General features: G+C 41.6%; 1 protein-coding gene across 1 annotated transcript in view; it reads right to left on the minus strand.

Annotated features, from left to right (window-relative positions):
* Positions 1 to 297: 297 nt before the first annotated feature.
* The window catches only part of LOC121010129 (zinc finger protein 280B-like), a 49,030-nt gene continuing 28,078 nt past the window's right edge, over positions 298 to 21,249 (minus strand). The window contains exon 3 of the transcript XR_005781012.1: positions 298 to 1,504. The gene's annotated coding sequence lies outside the window, so the exon portion shown is untranslated. The remainder of the gene's footprint in view (positions 1,505 to 21,249) is intronic.

Consider the following 21,249-nt stretch of genomic DNA (forward strand, 5'->3'; position numbering starts at 1 on the left):
AGTAAATATACAATTACTGCTTAATATTTAAAAGTTACATTCAGGGGCGCCTGGGTGGCGCAGTCGGTTAAGCCTCCAACTTCAGCCAGGTCACGATCTCGCGGTCCGTGAGTTCGAGCCCCGCGTCAGGCTCTGGGCTGATGGCCCAGAGCCCAGAGCCTGGAGCCTGCTTCCGATTCTGTGTCTCCCTCTCTCTCTGCCCCTCCCCCGTTCATTCTCTGTCTCTCTCTGTCCCCAAAATAAATAAACGTTGAAAAAAAAAAATTAAAAAAAAAAAAGATAAAAGTTACCTTCAAAATAAAGATAGTCATTAGGTATTTCCAATTGTTCACGAGTTGTAAAGATTGTGAAGTTGTAAAGTTGTGAATATTATCCTGTTCATATTAAAACACATGTGGATGTAGTGAGAGAAAGGGAGATGCTTATTATTTTCAATGGGAAGCCTTAAGTACATTATTCTGGACATAAAATTCACAAAATGATAAAGTTCATTTCCTGAAGAAGTTGGTTGGAAACAGAATAGATTGAAACACGAGAAGTGATCAGTAACCAAAAACAAAGTATATCCTTCCGCATATGTTAGATCAGATAGTCTCTAACTTTAATGTACAAGTGAATCATCTGGAATCTTATAAAATTTGGATTCTGATTCCCTACGTCCGGAGTGAGGCCTGAGATTCTGCATTTTTAAGTCTGTGAGAATGGCATAAGAGGGAAGTAATTTGCAGAGAAGAACCAAAGAGAAATCCCTAACAGAACTAAAGTTTTTTGATTGAAGAAGAACCCCATGGTCCACATATCCCACATAAAGATGCCTCCTGTTCGGACAAAAGCCCCCCTGCCCCTCTCGTCTCTCTCTCTCTTCCAATAAGTCATTTTTAGGACTTTCCCTCCTTAATTGATGCTTTCAGGTTCTGGTTCTGACCTAGTTTGGTACCTGACCATCCAGAATATCCAGGAAGATGATACTGACTCCAACTGTGGAGCAAACCATGGTAGTGGGAGCAGTTTTGTATATCCACAGTGTGACAGGTATGGGTAGTGAGACAAAACCTCACACCTGATCCACCCTGGACCCATGTCCCTCCCCTTGGCTTGACTCACCATTCACCTCCTAACCCTGCTTTGAGAATTTTCACCATCTGAGATATTTTGGTAATGAGCACCTGTCTTTGGAAATCCTGTGTCTGCATACCCTACCTGGTCTTGGTCCACAGCAAATGCTGCCATGCATTGCAAAATATTTTCTCAGGCACTTCTCAAATCATGAGAGTTAATATGTGGACAGGTATGGTTGTTGCCACTCACCTGTTCCCTCATGGGTTTTTAGTTTGCAGGGTGTTGAAGCCTTTCACAGGTGGGCTCATAGTACAAACAGCATCGTCAGCTCCTCTGTTCCCATTGGCCTCATAGCTCAGTCATGTAGTTCTTGGTTGGCCCAGGTTCATAGTAGGATTCCATTACTAAATTGTTCTCTCTGATAGCAACAGGAATCATATGATCCCTAAACATTAAAGGGCAGAGAAACCTCTTATTATTTGAAGATGATGGATTAAATTATGGCAAAGAGCAGCAGTCCAAGAATGTAGTAGGCATGGCTACTGGGGGACAGCATTCCAAAGGACAGGGCAGATAGGAGCCACCAAGGATACTGTCAATCTATACAACCAAAAGATAAAGAATGGATGTACAAGGGACTAGGTGCAACCACCCCAAAGAAAATCATAAATTTTATTGCTCAGTAGCCATTTTTCAGGACTTAAAGCTTGTAACTGAAATTTAGGCTGGGACTCTGTGAGGAAGTCACCACTTGACGAACAGATATGGTAATAATTTCCTCACTGCTGCCCTAAAGTGACCTTTGGTTATTTAATATTAATATTAATATTCTGAGTATTGTTGAACACATGATTCAAGTGACATTCATACTCAGGAATCAAGATTATCACCATGCCCTACATTACAGTGGGGAGAACTGCATATCCCATCTAGTAGAGGTATAGCTTACAGCAGATCTATTGGGTCCATAGAATCACCCAATGAACACATTCCCATAATTGTCAGCAAAATCTCCATGCTTGTTTATTGGCCTAGTAAAATAGGCCAAGAAGTATGAGTATTAGTAGTTTAGAAGACCAAGGGAAAGCCTTAGAACCATGCTTTGCTCCATTTTCTTCAAGATGGAAATTTACAAAATAATATTATTGTGGGAAAATAGAAGAGATAAAGTGTTACTATTAATGATGCAGTGGTGTTTTGTCCCCAACATGCTGACATTTAATTCATCAATCTGGCTTCTAAACAAAAACAACAAACAACAACCACCAAAACATATGGATTCTGCCAGATGAAGGTGGATTATTATAAACTCAGTCAAATTGTATCCCAGTTGAAGCTGCCTGATGTGGTATATCTTCTAGAGCACATTACTTAACATGACTTCAGTTAAATGGTATAGAGTCATAAAACTGGTGAATGCATACTTTTTTTTTCTTTTAATTTTTTTTTTAAACGTTTTTTTTATTTTTATTTTTGGGACAGGGAGAGACAGAGCATGAACGGGGGAGGGTCAGAGAGAGAGGGAGACAGAGAATCGGAAACAGGCTCCAGGCTCTGAGCCATCAGCCCAGAGCCCGAGGCGGGGCTCGAACTCACGGACCGCGAGATCGTGACCTGGCTGAAGTCGGACGCTTAACCGACTGCGCCACCCAGGCGCCCTATGCATACTTTTCCATACCTATCAGTTGTCATATGGAGTATCAGGTGCTGTTCACACTCATTTGGAGTGGACAGTTAACACTTAAAGTGTTGCTCCAAGACTATTTTTATTCTTCCTCTTAACCAACATATCCCCAAGAAAACTGGACCATCTGCATGTTCTACAGAACTCACAATGATGCATTATATTGCTGACATTGATTTATTTGAACAAGATGAGTAGAAGGTGGGAAGTACATCAAAGTCCTTGGTAAAAACACCATGGCTCCTGAGGAGGGGAAACACACCCTGTAAAGGACCAGGGGCCCATCACACCAGTGAGTCTAGCAGTCCACTAGGGATTCCCCAGTCTGTAACATTTTTGGATACCTTATTTATTACCTATTTATTATTATAGATAATACCTACTTTATTATTAATTACCTATTTATTATTATTATTATATCTCATAATTTTTATTCTCGAAAAGGAATCACAACACTTTACTAGGTCTATTCTGGTCCTGGAAGCACATATTCTACGATTGGAAAAACTGCTGTGACCCATTTTCAGGTGACCAAGAAAGAGACTAGGTTTGAAAAATCAGAGACAGAGTGGGGGGAAGGAGGGAAAAAAAAAGTTAGAGAGGGCTGGGAGGCAGACATGAGAGAGGAGGGCTAGCTTTAGGTCCTTCAGGCCCAGGGTTCCACTGACATGCCAAAGCTCAGTAGCTGTGACCTGGCCACACTGTTGCTGAGAACTCCTAGGAGGGGAGCTCATTTACATGAGAGCCCTGCCCCCACAGGTGATAGCAGTTATCATGGGAGCTGAGCAAGCTGACTCTGCTGAGCTGTGTTGAGAAGCTCAACGCTGGGGCATCTACACCATGGCCTGGGCTCTTCTCCTGTTCACACTTCTGTCTCACTGCACAGGTCAGGGGGACTTTCTGGACTGGGGGTGGGAGAGGCCACAGAGCACCTTCATGCCCCTGTCCTTTCTCCAGATCTTTGGTCTCTCACTTATTTTCAGGGGCCACTTCCCAGGAAGTAGTGACTCAGGAAACTTCACTCTCAACAACTCCTGGAGGAACAGTCACACTCACCTGTGGCTCCAGTACTGGGGCCGTCACCACCAGTAATTATGCCAGCTGGGTCCAACAGAAGCCCTACCAGAGATTCCAGGGTCTGATAGGTGGGACCAGCTACCGGAACCCAGGGGTCCCTGCCCGATTCTCTGGCTCCCTGGTTGGACAGAAGGCCGTCCTCACCATCACAGGGGCGCAGTCAGAGAATGAAGCTGAGTACTACTGTGTTCTGTGGTTCAGCAACCATTACCACAGAGACAGAGGCAGATGCGGAAGTGAGACACAAACTCCTGGGCTCACCCTCTGCTCCCAATGTCACCCATCTTCGGTTCACAGATGATGCACCTGGCTAGTGTGGGCCCAGAGAGTTTGGTCTCCACGGTCACAGAGGAAGCAATCAAATACATTGTTGTAAGTTTCAAAATGTTTCATTTTTAATCCACTATTTTTTAAAATATAATAGTGTACTCATAAAAGCCAGTACAAAGATATATATCATCAATTGCCTGGTTATTGACAGAAGTAGCAAAATAAAAACTTACACACTCATTCTCTCTCTCTCTCTCTCTCTCTCTCTCTCTCTCTCACCATAGCAAGTTCTGATACAGGCCAGCCAGCATTTAATTACCAAAAGAAAAGTTTCATACTATACAGCTGTGCTCCATGTGTAATGATAAACTTAACAGGAAAATATATAAGGTGACACTTAAGGGAAACAAGGAAGTAATAACACCTCCCTCTTACTGACTTGAAGGAACGTCTAAAATAAAATAAAGTGAAAACAATCCAAAACAATAGGGCCAATTCCAAAATATAGTAACAAATGCAAAAATTTAATGTAAGTATGAGATGACTTATACTCTAGGGAATGCAGTTTCTTTCCCTGCCTCTAAATCCAATTTACAAAACTGATCTCTGTCTTGGAGGTAGGAAAGAAGTTTAGAAAAGAAAAGCAGGGGCTCCTGGGTGGCTTAGTTGGTTAAGCGTCCGACTTTGGCTCAGGTCATGATCTCATGGTTTGTGAGTTCGAGGCCCATGTTGAGATCTGTGCTGACAGCTCTGAGCCTGGACCCTGCTTCAGATTCTGTGTCTTCCTCTCTCTCTGCCCTTCCCCTGTCCCTCTCTCTCTTTCTCTCTCTCTCTCTCTTTCTATCAAAAATAAATTTTAAAAAAATTTAAAAAAGGAAAGAAAAGAAAAGCAGCCCACCACTGGCCACTCTGCCCTCTGTGCATGTTCCCTACAGAGACTTCTCCATGGTGTTTATTGCAGAGCTCTAATGGGTAGGCAGGACAATGGGAAGGTTGGGGACTGGATTGACACAGAGCAAGAATCTGCAGGGAAGGTATGTTAGAGAGGCAAGCATCATTTCTCTCTAAATCAAGTCTACTTCCCCCATGATTGATCTTTATTTCTTTCCCCAAAAATATCTTCAAAAAGAGCTGCAAGGTAAGGTTTAAAATTATGAAAGAATAAGATATCAAGGAGTTTTGGATAGGTGAATAATTGCAGAATGGATATATCAAAACATTTTACACAATGGAAGCAGATAAGCAGACCCTCATTGCAAATTGATATGACGGAATGGAAATTTTTAAATCTCTGTGCCTGTCAAGGAGGATCCTCATGAGTTATGAGCCAGTATTCACTACAGCATCCCAGAAGAACACAGGGTTGAGGTTCCCAAAGGCTGAGTATAAATCATAAAGAAACAGGGCCCCTGGTCAAGAGTTTTAATAAGGATCAGTTGGAACTTTAGGTCCCTTGCCTAAATTAATATATTCTATTGATTGTGCCTCACACACCACACTGGGTAGGCCCAGGTATGTTAGCACAGGTAACTCAGATCCCCCTTCAAAGAATGCTTTTTGCCCCTGCTATTGTGAGGCCTCAATGTTCAGCTTCAAGCTGTCAGTAGTTTAAGGGTTAACTTCACCTGCAGAGTGACATGCTGATCCCCAAGAGTCCCACATTCAATGAGGGTATAAATGCCAGGTAAGTTGACATTGCAGCAGAGATACCAACCTCAAGACACAGCCTTTCTCCTGGGGAGCCATATTTGAGAATGCATATTCACCCTAAAGCATAATTAATTTATGGTGTTTTGCCCTGAACTGAAAAATCATATGGTTCCTGGTACTAAAGGGTACAAGTAGAAGTCCCTCTCTTCATCACAACTGGTGATCCACTTGGGGAGTATGTGTGTTCATTCCCTAAAACTCTGAGCTGTATGGGTGTGGAGGTCATGATTCTTACACATAAATCATACATGAGAAGACACAGCAAGAGTTGCAATAAACTTTAAGTTCAGCTCTGGGTCACTTGACACCCTCTGTGACAATAGAACAACATGCAAAGAGAGAAGCCACCAAATGGGAAAGAACAATTGAGGCTGATCATCAGGATACAGTAGAGAAAATTTTGTGGCTCTCATGAATGGTATCTATCAACATGTCTTCTTGGTCTAATTTGGGTGATAAGTAGATAGATCCAACAATATAGCCTGAGAAAGACATGGTGATTGGGTTCACACTCAGGAATAAGAGTCTGGGTAATCCCACCAGGGAAGGCACCTGGACTAGCCAAAGTTGAGGCAAATATGAGTGGTGGAGACAGAGGACAATTAACATTGGTTATATTCTTGAGACCACCTTCAGCAGTAGGATCTGCATTTAATCCCACTGAATGACCTCTTTCAAGTTTCCATCTGGAAAAGAGACCAAAACACATTCAGGAGGAATTGTTCCCAAGACTCACTGTATGAAGCCTGGGGATCTGAGCATGGATATGAGGTGGACCTATAATGGATGTAGTGATGCCCTGTCATAACTCCCCATTCTAGGACTAAACCATGCCTTCTCCAGCAACTGAGTGTAACCAGCCAACAGGTCTCCACTGAATCATGCTATGAGACTAAGCCTTGGGCAGGGGATCACCCAAGGCCATTAACTCTTCTAGGTGCAGCTTGTATTCAAAGACTGATGGATGCATAGTTACCAGGCCCTACCCCTCTCATCGCACTTCAGGATCCTGGGGAGACTTCTCAACTCTAGAGCCCATCATAGTAGTGTCTATTTTGTTGCAACTGCATCACAACCTTTGCCTCTGACCAATCATGCCTTCTTCACTCCTCCACATCTGCTTATCCTGGGAGAGTTCCCCATAATCTTTGTGGAAAATCTTGTCATCTGAAAGTCAAGAAACTACAGGTAGTTCAGAAAATTTGGACCAGAGAATGGCTTCTCCACATACTCTCCAACTGAGGGGAGGTAGAGATCAGAGTCCTAACAGATAGGGAAAATGGCATGAGCTATCCATTCCCCCATGAGTAGTAAATACTAAGCTTATTTATGGGAGGGTCACAAATGCCTATGAAACATACCTACACCTAATAAAGGATAGAGGAATAACTTATTTTACTGTACTTTGCTTTATTACACTTCACAAATATATTGCATTTTTACAATTTGAAGTTTTGTGTCAACCTTACATTGAGCAAGTTTATCGGCACCATTTTTCCAACATTTGCTCACTTTATGTCTCTGTGTCACATTTTGTTTTGTTAATTTGCTCACTTTATGTCTCTGTGTCACATTTTGTTTGTTAATTTCAAACTTGTTAATTATTATTTGATTTGTTATGGTGATCTGTGATTACTATTGTAACTGTCCTGGTGCACGACAAACCCTGCCCATATAAGATGGCAAACTTAAATGAAAAATGTATATGTTCTGGCTGCTGCACCAGCCAGCCATTCCCCCATCTCTCTCACTCCCCTTGGGTCTCCCTATTTCCTGACTCACAACAATACTAAAATTAGGCCACTTAACAACTCTACAATGGCCTCATCATGTTCAAGTGAAAGTAAGAATTGCACATCTCTCACTTTAAATCAAAAACTAGGAATGATTAAACATAATGAGGAAGACATGTCAAAAGTCAAGATAAACTGAAAACTAGGTTTCTTGTGCCAAACAGTTGGCCAAGTTGTGAATGGGGAAAAAAAGTTCTGAAGGAAATTAAAAGTTCTATTCCAGTGAATACACAAATGACAAGAAAGCAAAACAGCATTATCATCATCTGGAGAAAGTGTGAGTGGTCTGGATAGAAGATTGAACCAGCCACAACATTCCTTTAAGCTACAGCCTAATCCAGAGGAAGACCCTAACTCTCTTCAATTTTGTGAAAGCTGAGAGAGGTGAGAAAGCCGCAGAAGAAAATGTCTGAAGCTAGCGGAGGTCGGTTCATGAGGTTTAAGGAAAGAAGCCATCTCCATAACATAAAAGTGCAAGAAAAACTATCAAGTGCTAATATATAAACTGCTAATATATAAGTAATATATATAGTATACTTATAATATACTTATAGTGTATAAGTATAGTATACATATAATATACTTAGAAGTATGTAAGTATACTTAGAGTATACTTATAATATATAAGTAATATATAAGCTAATATATAAGCTGCTAATATATAAGATCACTAATACATAAGTGATCCAGAAGATCTAGCCAAGACAATTCATGAAGGTGACTACACTAAACAGTGATTGTCAGTGTAGATGAAACAGCCTTCTATTGGAAGAAGATGATGTCCAGTATTTTCATAGTTCGAGAGGAGAAGTGAGTTCCTGGCCTCAAAGTTTCAAAGGACAGGCTGACTGTCTCATTAGGGCTAATGCAGTTGTTGACTTAAATTGGAGCCAATGCTCATTAACCATGCCAAAAATCCTATGGCCCTTAAGAATTATGCTAAATCTATTCTACCTGTGCTCTATAAATGGAACATCAAGTGGATGGCAGCATATTTGTTTACAACATGGTTTACTGAATATTTTAAACCCACTGTTGAGATCTACTGCTCAGAAAAACAGATTCCTTTGAAAATATTACTATCGCTTCTCGGCCTTTTGGCTAAGATCAAGTGAAAATATTACTGCTCCTTGACAATGTGCCTGGTCACCCAAGAGTTCTGATAGAGATGTACAATGACATTTATGTTGTTTCATGCCTGCTAGTACAACTTTCATTTTGCAACCCATGGATCAAGGAGTAATTTGACTTTAAAGTTGCATCATTGAAGAAATGTTAAAGACATCAAATAGATAGTAGTGATTCCTCTGATGGATCTGGATGAAGTAAATGAACAGATTTCTGGAAGGGATTCACCATTCTAGATGCTGTTGAAAACATTCATGACTCTTGGGAAGAGGTCAGAAGAGCAACATGAACAGGAGTTTAGAAGGAGTAGATCCCAACATTCACACATGACATTGAGGGGTTCAAGACTTCAGTGGAGGAAGTAACTGCAGATGTGGTACATATGGTAACAGAATTAGAATTACAAGTGCAGCCTGAAGATGTGACTGAATTGTTACAATCTCATGATAGAACTTCAACGGATGAGGAGTTGTTTCTTATGGATGAACAAAGAAATTGAGGCTTTTGAGGTGGAACTTACTCGGGTTTGAGATGGAACCTGGTGAAGATTTGTGCAGTGTGTTGAAATGACACCAAAGGATTGAGAATGTTACACAAGCTTACTTACAAAGCAGCAGCAGGTTTTGAAGGATTGGCTCCAACTGTGAAAGAAATTCCACTGAAGGTAAAATGCTATCAAAACAGCATCACATGCTATAGAGAAATCGTTCTTGAAAAAAGTCACTCAACACAGAAAACTTCATTATTGCCTTATTTTAAGAAATTGCCACACCCCAACCTTTAGCAACCACCTCCCTGATTGGTCAGCAGTCATTAACATTGAAGCAAGACCCTCCACCAGCAAAAAGATGATGACTTGCTGAAAGCTCACATGATGGCTAGCACTTTTTAGCATGTTGTTTTTTAGACATAATGCTATTGCATGCTTAATTCACTACAGTGTCATGTAAACATAACTTTTATATGTACTGGGAAACCAAAAAATTCACTTGACTCACTTTACTGAGATATTCACTTTACAGCTGTGGTCTGGAACTGAACTGGCAATATCTCTGAGATACACCTATATTAGATTTGGCAATGATTTCTTAGATATGACACCAAAAATAAAGGCAAAAAAAGAAAAAGAAAACAGATAAATTGGACTTTATCAAAATTAAAATGTATGTGCACCAAAGGACACTAACAACAGAGTGAACAAGCAATTTACAGAATAGGAAGATATTTGTATATCTTATATCTGATCAGAGATCAGTATCCAGGCTATGTAAAGAACAACAAAATAAAAATGATTACAGCATGGGCAATGGACTTGAATGACATTTCTCCAAAGAAAATATACAAGTGTCCAAGAAACATTTGACAAGTTGCCCTATGCCATTAGAGCATAATGGTATAAATCATTAACCATAAACCATGAAGGAAATGTAAATCAAAATCACAATAATCTACCACTTCACATCCATTATCATGGTATTGCCAAAGAATAGAAACTAACAAGTGTTAAGAAGGATATGCAGAAACTGGAACCCTTGTATATTGCCGGTGGGAACATAAAATTGTGCAGCCACTGTGGAAGAGTGTATGGCGGTTCCTCAAAAAGAATTAAACCAAAAATTACTGTATGATCCAGAAATTTCACCTGAGTACATACCCAAAATAATATTAAGTAGGGTCTTATATTTGTACACCCATATTCATAAAAGCACTATTCACAGCAACTAAAAGGTGGAAGCAATCCAAGTGTCCATTGAAAGATGGATGGATATATATATATATATATATATATATGCAATGGAGTATTTTTCTGCCTTAAGAAGGAAGGAAATTCTGGGGGCCCCTGGGTGGCTCAGTTGGTTGAGCGTTCGACTTCAGCTCAGGTCATGGTCTCACAGTTTGTGGGATCAAGCCCCGCATCGGGCTCTGTGCTGACAGCTGGGAGCCTGGAGCCTGCTTCGGATTCTGTGTCTCCCTCTCTCCCTGCCCCTCCCCAACTCATGCTCTGTCTCTCTCTTTCAAAAATAAGTAAAAATGTTAAAAAAATTTTTTAAAAAGGCAGGAAATTCTGATGCATGCTACAATGTGGATGAGCATTGAAAACACTATGCTAAGTGAAATAAGCCAGTCACAGAAGGATAAACACCATATCGTTCTACATACATGAGATCTCTAGAGTAGTTAAATTCGTCAACACATAAAGTAGAGTGCTGGTTCCTAGGTACTGGAGGAGGGGAGAATGGGCAGGCACTGTTTGATTGATATGGAATTTCATTTTGGAAGATAAAAAGTTCTGGAGCTGGGTGGTGGCGATGGTAATAGAGTGCGACAAAGTGAATTTACTAGTGCCACTGAATTGTGCACTTAAAAATTGTTCAAATTGTAAGTTTTATGTTATGAATGTTTTACCACAATAAACATTGTGGTAAGAGGGAGATTTATATTTGCTGCAGTTTGTCTACTTCCAAAAGCAGTGGAAAAATACAGGACTAAGAAGGTGTGCTTGAGTGTCCAGGATATCTCTCCATTTATGCTGGTCCTGCAGCATCTTAACAGGCCAAGACACTTGGAGTTGCCTCATAACAGGTGACCCAGAATGATGTCACAGATGTCACAAAACAAACTGATGTGAGTCTGGACCCTGAAAAGTCTGAAGGGTCCCCCAAAGTCTGAAGGTACCCCAAAATACCCTCAACTCTGACACCAGTTGCAAATTAAGGGGTCCCCCAGGTCACCTCAGTTTTGATAATTCCCCAGAAGGACTCAGATAATTCACTGAAACCTGTTATACCCATAGATATGGCTTATTACCACAAAAAAGATGCAGATTAAAATCAGCCAAAGGAAGAGGCACACAGGCTGGGTCCAAGAGAATTCCAAGCAAAAGCTTCCAGTTGTCTTCTCCCAGTGGAGTCATAGACCGTGCTAACTTCTCCTGGCACCAATGTGTGATACTATGCATGGAGCACTGCCAGCCAGGAAAGCTTCCCCAACCTTGGTATCCATAGTTGGGTGGGGATGCCTAGTCCTGTAGACTTAGCGGATCATTCACACAGCTGACTTTAGTCTCTACTGAATTCACAGTAAAAGCTTTAACACTCAGTCTGTAGTGGCTTCTTTTTTAAAGTTCTCTAAAGTAAATTATTAAAATAATTCTGACTTAAACCAGCTGTTTATTCAATGTAAAGTTCAAATTAATAACTTCCTTAGAGTCACCTGGTCATGAAACAATTCCTTTAATCACTCTGAACACTCAGATCAGAAATTAAGACCATGTAACACTAAAATTGATACTGGGTGGGGTGGGGGGTGCCTGGCTGGCTCAGTCGGCTGAGCATGTGACTCTTGATCTCAGGGTTGTGAGTTCAAGCCCCAGGTTGGGTATAGAGATTAATTAAAAATAAAATCTTGGGGTCCCTGGGTGGCTCAATTAGTTAAGCATCCTGCTCTTGATTTCAACTCAGGTAATGATCCCAGGGTTGTGGTATCCCTGTGTTGGGCTCTGCACTGAGCATGAAGCCTGCTTAAGATTCTCTCTCTCTCTCTCTCTCTCTCTCTCTGCCCCCACCCACCCCCCACACTCTCTCTCTCTCAAATAAAATCTTTAAAAAAATAATAAATAAAATAAAATAAAATAAAATAAAATAAAATAAAATAGACACTGAGGTGGGATCTTCAACAACTGGAGAAAGAAATACAAACAGGAATGAGCGAAGAGGAGACAGCAATGAGTGTGCAATGGCTTGTCAAATACAGTTGCAATGTTAAAAACGTAAATCAATAGTTATTTGTTAAATGAATGAGACCATACACCCTCAGCACAAGGAGGCCACCAGGAGACACTGTGGGTCTTCTCAGAGGACTGGCAGAAACCCAAGTTTTTCCAATTTAATGGACCCTGAACAGTTGCTCACTGGCCTGTGAGCAGCTCAGAGCAGCTGTTTCCTCCCAAGAGGTAAATCCACAGCACACAGCCACCCCTGGCCCACACCCTAACCATGTAGTAGCTGTCAGGGCTGAAGACCTATGCAGTGGAAGAGGGTGATAAAGGGCTCGGATTTGCATAATGCAACATTCAAACACGCCCCTTTCACACACCACACTCAGTAGGGGATAAAGAACCATCAGAGAGTCCAGCCTCTGCTCTGGGGCAAGGGGTCTTTCCAACATCTGCACCATGGCTTGGACTCCTCTCCTCCTCCTCCCCCTCCTCCCCCACTGCCCAGGTTCATGGAGATTTCAGAGGCCAGCCTTTGAAGTGATCCCTCTGCCTTAATTCTTCATTCCTAACATGTGTCTATTTTCATTTCAGGGATCAGTTCCCAGGCTGTGGTGACTCAGGAGCCCTCACTGACCAGTCCCCAGGAGGGACAGTCACTCTCACCTGTGGCTCCAGCACTGATTCTCACTATCCATACTGGTTTCAGCAGAAGCCCGGCTAAGCCCCCAGGACATTGATTTACAACACAAACAGCAAACACTCCTGGACCCTTGCCGGTTCTCAGGGTCCCTCTTTGGAGGTAAAGCTGCCCTGACCCTCATGGGGCCCAGCCTGAGGACCATGCTGAGTACTACTGCTGGCTGGTATACAGTGGTGGCCTGAGGCACAGTGGCAGATTCAGATAAGAAACCAGGACAAAAACACACCCCAACCTTTGTGAAAAAAAGATCACATGATCAGACACATCAACTTTCAAGCAGCCTAAATGTGGACCATTTATTGAAAGGTGAAGGCAAGGGTCTGGATTGACTCCTATAACTACCTAAGCCCTAAAGTGGAAGGAAAACATGAATGATTTGGAAGGAACTGATTCAGGAAAAACAAAGTCCAATTATTTCATAATTCGAAGATTATAATCAGATCTAAGGGCTGAGATCAAACATATTTCCTCCAAAAAGGAGCATCCTCCATGACGCACTTTGCTGACCAAGTGCAAACAGAAGAAACACTCTGCATGTACTAAACATGTATTTAAGTGGGTTGCATTGAATGCAACACACATGTATAAAATCCCAAGTATTAAAAATTACCCCATTCTCCAAAAAGGTTCTTTATGCCAAAACTTTACTAATATCAATATAACTATAATCAATATAACTATACTTCTAAATTTGGATGCATTCTTTAATTTTTGTTCTCGATATTCCCACAATTGTTATCAAAGCTTGCCTTCGTATTTCTGCATTTTATATACAGCTCCTGCCATATAAGATTAATGTAGTAATGGGGAACTTGGGTGGGTCAGTTGGTTAAGTGTCCGACTTCAGCTCAGTCATGATTTCATGGTTCAGTGAATTCGAGCCCCACATTGGACTCTGTGCTGTCAGTGCAGAGCCCACTCTGCATCCTCTGTCTCCTTCTCTCTCTGCCCCTCCCCCACTAATGTGTGCGCGCGCGCGCACACGCGCGCGCGCGCTCTCTCTCTCTCTCTCTCTCTCTCTCAAAAATAAAAACACACACATCCTTTGGGATGCACTTACACACTCAAGGAGCTCTTTGTAAGAAGAGCTCAATAATCCCTTCTTTGTCACACAAAAGTGTGGCTGTATATCCCACTCTTCCTAGCTATTGGTGGACATGTGACAAAGTCCTAGCAAATGAAGTACAATATAACTGTGCTATAGAACTTTGGGAAGTCTTCTTTTAAAAAACAGATGAGCTCTGCTTTTGGTATATCTGTATGAGCTCCTCCTAGACAGAACCTTATGCAAATATCAACTATGCCTTCCAGGGAAAAAAGTATTAAAAAGCAACTATCTGAACACCTGACAATGAAGAAAATGCAGGGAGTTAATGGATGGAAATTTAAATTTTTTTAAGGGTATGGTGACACAGAATCCCCAGTTTTTATGGCTGTTAGCCTGGAGTTAGCATGGATTGGCAAGGCTAAAACTCCTTAAGTAAACCCATAGTCTAACTGCCTTGAAGAAACAGTCAGTCAACAGACTTCAGAGCCACTGGAAAGGAAGGGGGGAATTCTATAAAGAAGAGGGTGCAGAGGGGGAAACTGACATTTGTGTATAATTTCTGCCTAAATCTCTGGCTCATCTCTGAATCTGGGATGTGGTGGGCAGTTCCCAAGAAGCCTAAATGAAGAAAAAGATTGACTGAGATTTGAGTTGCCTCTTGGAGAGACAGGGTCTTCAGTATGACCTCAATCAAACTATTGCCTGCTTTAAAAAATCAAAATTATTGGGGTGTCTGGGTGGCTCAGTCAATTGAGCGTCTGACTTTGGTTCAGATCATGACCTTGCAATTCATGGGTTCGAGTCCTACATGAGGCTCACTGCTGTCAATGTGGAGCCTGCTTCAGATCCTCTGTCCCCTTCTCTCTCTGACTCTCCCCTGTTCATGCTCTCTCTGTTTCAAAAGTAAATAAACCTAAAAAAAAAATCAAAATTACTTAGAGGACTATAATGGATCTGACATCAACGCAATATAATGTTCATGAAGTTCCAAATACAATTTCAGATTATTTGGCATCAAAGAAATGTGGTTAGTGAGCTTGAGGATCTCAGGCTGATGGAGGAAAAGGGCAAACAAAAAGTGCTGGAACAAGAGGACAGTAACACACAGAGAAATTTATTTGGGTGGCACTTAGAAAGGTCAGGTGAGCAGGAAGTCCCTTACTGCAGTAACCCTTCCAGAAAGAATGGCACAGGGCCAACACCCAGAAAAGTAAAGTAAAGAATTCCCAGGTACAAAGGGAATCAGAGAAGGGCTTACATGTCTAGGAGATGTCATTCAGCAACACAGCCAAGAGTCTCCAGGTCAGATAGCTAGAAGGCAGTTTGGGATCTTTTATAGTACAAGGATTTTTCTCATCTATGGCTAGCAGATGTTGAATGCAGGCTCGTGGGGCAGGCAAAGCAGGCAGGCTCTAAATGGCAAAATACATGCTTATTTGATCTATATTTAAAGCCACTGGATGTGTAAAACCTAATTTTGGTGCAGGCAGGGTAATGGCCATAGTCCTTTCTGAAGAAGAAAACAACATAGGGGCCAATATACTGAGCCCCTCTTTAACCCATTTACATAACAACTAGATTCTAACAAGTAGAATGCAGAAGTGACAGGATGTGACTTCTGATACTAGGTTATTAACAAAAGAATAGTAGCTTGACTTGGTTGCTGTCTCTTGCTTTCTCTTAGATCATCTGTCCTCTGGGAAGTAAGATACCCTGCTCAACACAACCCCATAGAGAAGACCACATGGTAAGGAACCAAGGCCTGCCCTTAGCCGGCCCCATGAGAAAGCAGATGCTACTGCTACAGGCAAGCCTTCAGTTGTCTGTGGCTCCACTGACAGCTCACCTACAATTGAACACTAAGCACTTTAGCAAGCTCTCAGGGGTGTGTGTGTGTGTGTGTGTGTGTGTGTGTGTGTGTGTTGTGTGTGTGTGTGTGTGTGTGTGTGTGTGTGTGTGTAAGTTGATTTATTTATTTTGGCCTGGAGAGGCAGAGAAGGAGGGAGAGAGAGAGAATCCCAAGCAGGCTCTGAGCTATCGTACAGAGCCCGATGCAGGGCTCAATCTCATGAACCGTGAGATCATGACCTGAGCCGAAATCAGGAGTTGGACCCCTAACCGACTAAGCCACCTAGGTGCCCTTCTCATTTCTTTTTGGTTCCACTCCCAGTGTCCAACCCACACAACCTCACGTCACATGTATTGTGTATTATTTTACATCCAGGTTGATATGAAAATGTTCTTTTATTCTTCCCTCCCTTCATTCTTCCCTTCCTCTCTCCCTTTCTATCTTCCTTCCATCCTTTTTGCCTTTTGCCCTTGCTTTATTTGATAATAAATCCATAAACTAATTCCTTATCCTTAATTCCTATATCTCTTGCACTTCTTTATTTATTGATCTATTTCAACGAGTATTTATGAATATCCACCAGAAGTTAGGCCACGTTCTAGGTGCTGAGGATACAGACCAATGACCTCACGGAGATTATGTTTTCAGAGAGAGCAGAGATATATTGTGTAGTATGTTACAAGGTAGTAAGTTCCATGGATAAAAAATAAAGCAGAGAATGGGAATAAAAAATGACATGGGGATATTTGTGCAAAACCTTGAGGAGGAAGCTATGCAGGGCCCTGAGGACCACTGTAAGTCTTTTGATGAAACATATCCTCTTTATCCTTTGTTTCTATTATTTTTCCTTATTGTATCTTTGAGAACATTACACATATTTTTTTAATATTTTTAAAAAGTTTATTTATTTATTTTGAGAGGGACAGGGAATGGACAGAGAAAGAGGGAGAGAATGAATCCCAAGCAGGCTCTTCACGGTCAGCACGGAGCCCAATGTGGGGCTTGAACCCACAAACTGCAAGATCATGACCTGAGCCGAAATCAAGTCATTTGCTTAACTGACTGAACCTACAGGAGCCCTGAGAACATTACACTTATTTTAAATCTTGACATTCTAGGAGCACCTGATTGGTTCAGTTAGTAGAGCATTCGACTCTTGATCTCAGGGCCTTAAGTTCAAACCCCATGATGGGCGTGGAGCCTACTTTAAACAAACAATCAATCAATCAGCCTCGATGCTCTAATTAATTCTAATTCATGTTGTTAAAATGTGGAGTTGATGCCTCTTTTTACACAGTGTGTACGTTTCTATACGTGTCTTTTTATTTTCTTGACCGTTCTACAGGCATATCAGTTATTCAGATTAGAAAAGTACAAGGAGGGTGCCCAGTCATTAAGCATCTGACTTTGGTTCAGGTCATGATCTCACAATCTGTGAACTCGAGTCCCACATGGGGTCAGCTGGAGCCCCACTTCAGGTGAGCATGAGCCCTGCTTGGGGTAAAAACACAAGCCCTGCTATGGATGAGCCCCACCCTTCTCTCTTTCTCTCTCTGTCTCTCTCCCCTCAATCACTTGTGCCCTTTCTCTCAGAAAAAAAAAAAAAAAAGAAACAAACAAACAAACAAACAAAAGAAGAGGAGAAGGCACTGAAGTCCAGGATGGTGTTACTTCTATGAATTTGAGTAAGGAGGAATGATCTGCTCAGAAACAGAGCCCAGGCAAGGTTATAGTGAAGTAGAGTCCACCCTTTTCTGTTGTTTTTGCCCCTCTAGGTGACTACGGACTCCAGCCCCTATCTCCCTTTCTCTCCTCTTGAGATTGATGTTTTTACAACCAGTTGATCTTTTTTTTTCTTGTAAATTTAGGGCCTAGGGGAGGATGAGTGTAGGAAGAAATACTTAAACGCTGCCTGCTGCCCCTGGTTAGGCTGCAAATCCAGTTTGGCCTGAGCTGGGTTTGTTTTGTTTTGTTTTGTTTTGTTTTGTTTTGTTTTGTCTCCTTTCTTAATCTCTCAGTGGTAAAGCCAGGGAAGCAAGTGGGAGAAAAAAGAGCCTAACCCAAAAGCTGCTTTGCAAACTTTTGCTCTCACAAAGAAATTTGGCTCCCTAGTCCTATGCCCAAAATTGCTGTTTTCTCTATGTAAACAAAGACTCTATGCCCTGATTCCCCTTCTGGTCCCCCTTCTCTTGTAAACAAAACAAAACAAAAACATTGTTTCCACAGATTGGTGCTTGCTTCTCTCTTCTGAGGTCTTTCCATGGAGGAGTGGGCGTTATGGTTTGATATTCTACCCCCCATCCTTCCCCACACCACCACCACCACCACCCCTGCCCCGGCTCTCCCATTCATTCTTCAGACCTCTGCAGAAGGACTTCCTTGTTTGTTATCTCCTCAGGTACTCTCCTTAATGTCAGGAAACAGCTTCTAATTGGCAACTTCATAGATGCATTTTACTTTTCATCTAACTTGCTTCCTCACCATCCATTAAAAATACTGACATCTTCCTTTTTGAAACATCATTTCCTTTAAGTCCCAAGACAGGACTCTCTGCCTCCTTTCTCTCTGAGCTTACCCCACTCTTCTTTTCCTTTCCTTCTATCCAGCATCCCCCTGCATCCATATTTCATCTGTTTTCCTAAACTACAAGTATGCTCCTGACCTTTCTCCTTGCAAAAGTCACATACACAATCTAAGACATCAAGTCCAAAATCCTAACTGAGATATTTTCAACCCTTTTCAGCCTCTGTGATCGAACTTCTCAGCCCTACCCTTGGGTCCAGCCAAGTCAAGTTACTTGACCTCTCCAGACAAGTTTACCCCACTTACTCATGTATTACAACAACCTATTTTCTGAGTTAATATTTTTTTCCCAGTCTCTTCTCAAATAGACTCTAAATTCCAAGAGGGTAGAATTTGTTTTCAATTCATCTTCTGTTTGTAATAAAAATTTTATGAAGTTGAATGAATGTATGAACAAATATAAAAATTGTTTAGTTTCCAAAGGCTCTATCATAGTAGCATCTCCATGACTGGAATCATCCTGATGTACCCCAGGAAAATCCAAACAATCATAACCTGTAATTTCAGAGATGGTCCAGAGGTGGTCATGCTGTTAGACCATAACCCCCTGCATGACAGGATATGTTGCCATTCTGCTCTCTGATACATTCTTCCTGATAGAATCCTGGAAGAATGTCTCCAGTACAGGAGCTGATGAGTTTTCATCCAGTGAATGAACTCAGACATGAATGTATTCTTGAATGGAAAGTTCCACCCTCAGGGTACACCCATCGATTGTTTTAGTAGGCAACTGTGCCGACAAGGGTGAAGAAAGAGTCCAGGACCAGGTATGTGAATCCTGGGTCTAGGGAAAAACATTTCTTTTGTGCCTTCCTCGAAATATCTTAACACCCAAGTCTCAAAAAAGGTCTCATTAAAAGTGGCAGTAGTCAGGGCCTGTGAATGGCTTTCAGTGTTTATTTCAGTTCTTTAATCTTTGTGTATTTCCATCACTATCAGCAATTAACATGTTTCTACCATGATAAAAATTATTTGACAAAGTGATAGAGATGGAGGCCACATTAAGGATGCCAGGGAACAAGGATGGGAGAGTTACGCAGATATAAAGGGGTAGCATGAGGTGATTCCTTTGTCTTGCTGGAACAGTTCTGTATCTTGACTGTGATGGTGATTACACAAATGCAGACACAGGAAGAATTGTGTAGAAATACACACACACAAATGAATGCATGTAAAATATGGTGAAAAGTAGATCAGGTCTGTAGTCTAGTTAACAATACTGTACCAATATCAAGTTTCTGGTTTTGATTATTTGATTATTTGATTATTATATGTTTCCAATTATGTCACCAATGTGGGAAGCGGAATAAGGGTACATACACAGTACTCCATGTACTATTTTTGCAACAACCTATGAGTATATGATTATTTTATTTGTTTGTTTGTTTTTTAATTTTTTTTAACGTTTACTTATTTTTGAGACAGAGAGAGACAGAGCATGAACAGGGGAGGGTCAGAGAGAGAGGGAGACACAGAATCTGAAACAGGCTCCGGGCTCTGAGCAGTCAGCACAGAGCCCGACGCGGGGCTCGAACCCACATACCGCGAGATCGTGACCTGAGCCGAAGTCGGATGCTTAACCGACTGAGCCACCCAGGCGCCCCTGTTTGTTTTTAAGTAGGCTCCATGCTCAACGTGGGGCTTGAATTTACAACCCTGGGATTAAGAGTTGGATGTTCTACCACCTGAGCCAGCCAGGCACCCACTATATGATTATTTTAAAATAATTTTTTTAATGTTTTTCAAGAAAATATAATCCAAAATTAGGAAATTCAACAAAAAGACAATTTATGACCCTGGAATGTTACACTAAATATTTTTTTTTAATGGTCCCACATGCAGCCCAGAACATCTCCAAGACGATTGCCATATCACAGAACCATAATCTATCTCACTCCTGACAACCCTGTCATTAACCTACAGAATGAAAGTTTTCCCCAGGGCAGTGACAGCCTCATGAAGGGTAAGAAGTGAGCTGGTGATCAGGAAATTCACCTCCAGAGAAGAAGTGGATGTTTCTCCCCTGGTTTTTGAGGAGCCAGTTTAGGGTCCAGCACACCCCTATCCCACCGCCCAGTATCATGTGATGGTCCCTTCTGCTTCAGTCCCCCAACCCTTCTTGGATTAACAAAGCCTGACAAATGTTGGGGGGAATGATTTTCCTCCTTCCTGTGTTGGCCAGAAGTGTTGGGACAGTGTGATTTTGGAGTGATTTCCTACGGTGTTGGTTCCTCCCTCCAGGTTGGGAGGTGATAACCACCATCCCAGGAATTCTCAATGAATTTTTATTACTTAAATGAATGAATAAAATCAGTGAATGATCCCATCTGACCTTAAAAGATTTTTTATTTATTTTTTTAAAAAATTTTTAACATTTATTTATTATTGAGAGACAGAGAGAGAGACAGAGCATGAGCATGGGAGGGGCAGAGAGAGGGGGAGACACAGAATCTGAAGCAAGCTCCAGGTTCCAAGCTGTCAGCATAGAGCCCTACGCGGGACTCCAACTCACAAACCACGAGATCATGACCTGAGCCAAAGTCAGATGCTTTACTGACTGAGCCACCCAGGCGCCCCAGACCTTAAAAGATTTTTTAAATTTTATTTGTCTAGGAATTGATTAGGGTCCA

Source organism: Herpailurus yagouaroundi, unplaced genomic scaffold (assembly GCF_014898765.1).
Source record: "Herpailurus yagouaroundi ecotype Mexico unplaced genomic scaffold, PumYag 191, whole genome shotgun sequence".
Lineage (NCBI taxonomy): Eukaryota > Metazoa > Chordata > Mammalia > Carnivora > Felidae > Herpailurus > Herpailurus yagouaroundi.